This window comes from Ovis aries, chromosome 6 (assembly GCF_016772045.2).
Source record: "Ovis aries strain OAR_USU_Benz2616 breed Rambouillet chromosome 6, ARS-UI_Ramb_v3.0, whole genome shotgun sequence".
NCBI lineage: Eukaryota > Metazoa > Chordata > Mammalia > Artiodactyla > Bovidae > Ovis > Ovis aries.
The window spans coordinates 71092826-71097750 of NC_056059.1; the positions used below are offsets into that span (position 1 = coordinate 71092826).

The 4925-nt window shown below is 42.8% G+C and overlaps 1 pseudogene; it reads right to left on the bottom strand.

The window, feature by feature from the left end:
- Window positions 1–215: 215 nt before the first annotated feature.
- On the bottom strand, window positions 216–839 carry LOC114115411 (large ribosomal subunit protein uL22-like; annotated as a pseudogene).
- Between the last annotated feature and the right edge of the window lie 4086 nt (window positions 840–4925).

The following is a 4925-nucleotide window of genomic DNA, read 5'->3' on the forward strand; positions in this document are numbered from 1 at the left end:
GTATAACAACATGACTGTACTTAATGACATTGAAATGAACATTTTAAAATAGTTAAATGGGAAATTTTGTTTTGTTTTTTTTTTTTAAATGCTTAGCTTATTGGTAGCCTCACACAAGATGCTTCTGATCCAGTCATCTCCTATAGAATTGGTTACTCTCTTTTTGTGTTCCCCCTGATCCTCTGTTCAATTTTTTGTCATATGTATTCTTTTTTTTTTACTCTTATTTGCATTTATTTTTTGCAGCATTTATTCCCGGGCCATAAGTTTTTGTTTTTTCAGTTTCTTCTGGGATATCTTTTCCTTCTGTGCAACCTCCTCTTCTGGTTTAGGAACAATCTGTTCTTTTTCAGTAAGGGTCATCTCAATGCGGCAGGGAGCGCTCATGTAGGGGTTGATCCGACCGTGAGCTCTGTAAGTCCTGCGTCGCATCTTGGGGGCTTTGTTCACTTGGATGTGCTCAATGACCAGAGAATCTACATCTAAGCCCTTAAGTTCAGCATTACTCTCTGCATTTTTGAGCATGTGTAGTAAAAATTCAGCACTCTTTTTGGGCCATCGACCCTGAGTCCAGCCCCACAGTTTGGCCTGTGCACACCTGCCAACTCCACTGTTGTAGCGGCGGAACAGCACACACTGCTTCTTTAACGTGACGTCCTTCAGACACTTGGTGGCTTTTCAGATATGCATACCCTTTATGGCCTGGGCGGTTTCACGAGTGTTCTTAAAGTGTACACGAACATTTGAACCTCTTGATTTACATGATTTTGTGGGGTTTTCTGGGTCAAGTGAATAGCGCACCATTTTTAGGAGTCACCTCAGGCCGCTTACCGGAAAAGGAAAGGGTGTCATGTGTATTCTATAACTCCCATTGTCACTATCAGAATACTCAAGCATCAAAAAATAAGCATCAATATTAAGAGCTTCCTTCTTCCTCTCACCCCCTCCTTGTCCTACTGTGCTCTTCTTTTTTTTTTTTTTTAAAAACCAATGTATTTATTTTAGTTTAGTTTTATTTTGGTTGCACTGGGTCTTTGTTGCAGCTTTCTCTAGTTGCGGTGAGCAGGGCCACTCTTCATTGCAGTGTGCAAGCTCCTCATTGCAGAGGCTTCTCTTGTTGCAAAGCATGGAGTCTTGGGCATGCTGACTTCAGTAGCTGTGGCTGGTGGACTCTAGACCACAGGCTCAGTAATTGTGGTGCATGGATTTAGTTGCTCCACAGCATGGGGGATCTTCCCAGACAAGGGATCCAACCCTAGTCCCCTGCACTGGCCCCTAGATTCTTATCCACTGGACCACCAGGGAAGTCCCACGCCATTCTTCTTAAAGGGCAGCCGCACTTGTACTGTAAGCCATTTAGTGCTGGTCAGGGTAACAGGTAGAGTAGCAAAGCTGACAAGAGTCTACAGGAAGTGGCTAAATTGATTTACATGAGAAATGGTGTGAATCATTCTCAAAGGAAGATAATATATCCAAAAGTCAAAAGGAAGATGGGAGAAATGAATGCTCCTTGGATCTAACACAGGCCATATATCTGTTTTAATCACCAGTGGATAACACAATCCCTGGATCTTGGTAGGTAACTATTGATCATAGATTGGATGATAGAAAAAGCAAGAGCATTCCAGAAAAACATCTATTTCTGCTTCATTGACTATACTAAAGCCTTTGACTGTGTGGATCACAACAAACTGCGGAAAATTCTTAAAGAAATGGGAATCAGGTCAGGTCAGTTGCTCAGTCGTGTCCGACTCTTGGCGACCCCATGAATTGTAGCACGCCAGGCCTCCCTGTCCATCACCAACTCCCAGAGTTCACTTAAACTCACGTCCATTGAGTTGGTGATGCCATCCAGCCATCTCATCCTCTGTCGTCCCCTTCTCCTGCTGCCCTCAATCCCTCCCAGCATCAGAGTCTTTTCCAATGAGTCAACTCTTCACATGAGGTGGCCAAAGTACTGGAGTTTCAGCTTTAGCATCAGTCCTTCCAAAGAACACCCAGGACTGATCTTCTTTAGAATGGACTGGTTAGATCTCCTTGCAGTCCAAGGGACTCTCAAGAGTCTTCTCCAACACCACAGTTCAAAAGCATCAATTCTTCGGTGCTCAGCTTTCTTCACAGTCCAACTCTCACATCCATACATGACTATTGGAAAAACCATAACTCTCGAGAGTTCCTTGGACTGCAAGGAGATCCAATCAGTCCACCCTAAAGGAAATCAGTCCTGAATATTCATTGGAAGGACTGATGTTGAAACTGAAACTCCAATACTTTGGCCACCTGATGTGAAGAACTGACTCATTTAAAAAGTTCCTGATGCTGGGAAAGATTAAGGGTGGGAGGAGAAGGGGATGATAGAGGATGCGGTGGTTGGATGGCATCACTGACTCAATGGACATGAGTTTGAGTAAACTCCGGGAGTTGGTGATGGACATGGAGGCCTGGCATGTTGCAGTCTATGGGGTAGCAAAGAGTCAGACACGACTGAGCGACTGAAGCAAACTGAACTGGTAACTATGGTGTGATGCAGAGATCTCTAAATTCTTGAATTTCAGAGACCAATGAAAGTTCATATAAAATCCAGGAATCTATCAGTGTTACAAATTATTTGTTTCATCAAATAAGTAAAGTAACTTTTTAGAAAAACCACCATTCTAGAATCTGCCTGCAATGCAGGAGACCTGGGTTTGATCCCTGGGTTGGGAAGATCCTCTGGAGAAGGGAATGGCTACCCATTCTAATATTCTTGCCTGGAGAATTCCACGGACATAGGCACCTGGTGGGCTACCGTCTCTTGGATCACAAAGAGTTGGATATGACTGAGTGACTAACATTTTCACCATTCAATGGTTAGTAACGCATTACAAAAGGATAGTTTTAACATCCCTAAATGGACAGAATGAAAATTAGAATAAAGAAAGCTTTTTTACTTTTTTAGCCTTTGGAGGCTTTTATACATCCTGCCAATGTAACAACATGGATGATGCTGAGGACATTATGCTAATTGGAAAAAGCCAATCACAGGAGATCAAATATGTGTAAGTGTGCTTTTCACTCTGTTGTGTCCAACTCTGCAACCCCATGGATTGTGGCCCCGTCAGGCTCCTCTGTCCACGGGATTCTTCAGGCAAGAATACTGGAGTGGGTTGCCATGCCCTCCTCCAGGGATCTTTCCAACCCAGGGATTGTACCCAGGTCTCCCATATTGCAGGCAGATTCTTTACCTTCTGAGCCACCAGGGAAACACAAGAATACTGGAGTGGGTAGCCTATCCCTTCTCCAGGGGATATTCCTGACCCAAGAATAGAACCAGGTTCTCCTGCATTGCACGCAGATTCTCTACCAGCTGAGCTACCCGGGAAGCCCAGAACAAATATATCAGGTATTTAAAATAGTCAGATTCTTAGAAATGAAGGTACAGTGATGATTGCCAGATGCTGGGGGGAGGGTGGAACTGGGTAGCTGCTGTTCGATGGGCATAAAGTGGCAGTATATAAGATGAATGCATTCTAGATTCTTCCTGTACGACATTGTGCCTGCGCTGTACTGTGTACTTAAAAATTCCTTCCTTAAGAGGGTTGAGTGTTCTTACCTCAATAAAAGATAAAGAAATAAGGAAAAGCCTTTTTCACTGGCTATTTGTCTTTATGAAAACCTTTATATGGTTCTTACTTTTCTTAATTTACTGCTGACTGGCCAAAACTGCTTCTTAGATGGAGACCAACATTTGGAAACTGCTGGGATAAAAGTTATGGCTGAATCTGTGCTAGTCCCAAGAAGTCACTGGAAGAGCTCTCTGTTTTGAATGAATTATTGATATTGGGTTTTTTTTCCAATGACTCAGCTCTTTTTCATTAAAAAAAGAAAGAGAGAGAGAGAGATTTTGGGAACCAGTAAATGTGCATTTTTTGCCTAGAACATTAGGGTGAAAATTCACTGCTGGCTTTACCAATGGCCAGTTGTAAGACCTTGATCAAGTTGCTAATCTCTTCAACATCTTTTCTCCCTCTGCAAAGTAGGGATTATCATGCTGTGGTAGGCAACCTCGAAGATGGCCCCCAATGGTCCTGATTCCTGGTATCCACACCCTTCTGTAATCCACTCTCCTGCAGCAGGGCTGGACCCAGTGATTCACTTCTAACAAACAGACTATGGCGAAAGTAATGGGAGATCACTCCAAGATTGGGTTACAGATTATAAGAGCTCTTTCCACTTTCTTTCTGAATCACTGGGGGGAAGCCAACTGCCATGTTGGGAGGTGCCTTGTGGAGAGGTCACTATGAGGAACTGAAGCCTGCCAACAGCCACTCGAGTGAGCTGGAAAGGGAGCTTTCCTCTGCCTTTAGATGAGCAGCAGCAGACCAGCAGCAGAACTGTGGCTTCCCGGGAGACCCTGACCCAGAAGTACCCAGTGAAGCCACACCCAGGGTCCTGATCCACAGAAAGTATGAGATCATGAATATTTGTGGTTTTAAGCTGCTTAATGTTGGGGTAATTTGTATATGGCAATAAGTACTAATACAAATGCCTACCTTGCAAAACTGTGAAGAACAATTGGAAAAACGTGCTTAATTAGATCACCTATGCTAATAATCTAAAACATATGAAACAGGAAGAGAAAGCCTAGCTCATGAAAGGCAGCCTATAAATGTTAGTTTTCTCTTCCATTCGCCTCTAAAATGAGAACAATCATAACTGCTCTGTTGTGAAAATGTTTTGAAAAATGTAATCTACTATGGAACTATAATACATGTAATAATGTAAGGTATTATTGTAACAAGAAAGAAAACATTGTTACTTTAAAAGCTGTTTGTAGTTTACACTGGTTTGGTTGGCCCAAAAGGAATGAAGAATTCATAAGAAGACACTAGCTCTTTTGTTTGGGAGGAGGGGACCCTAAATAAGTGGGTACAATTATGAGAAAG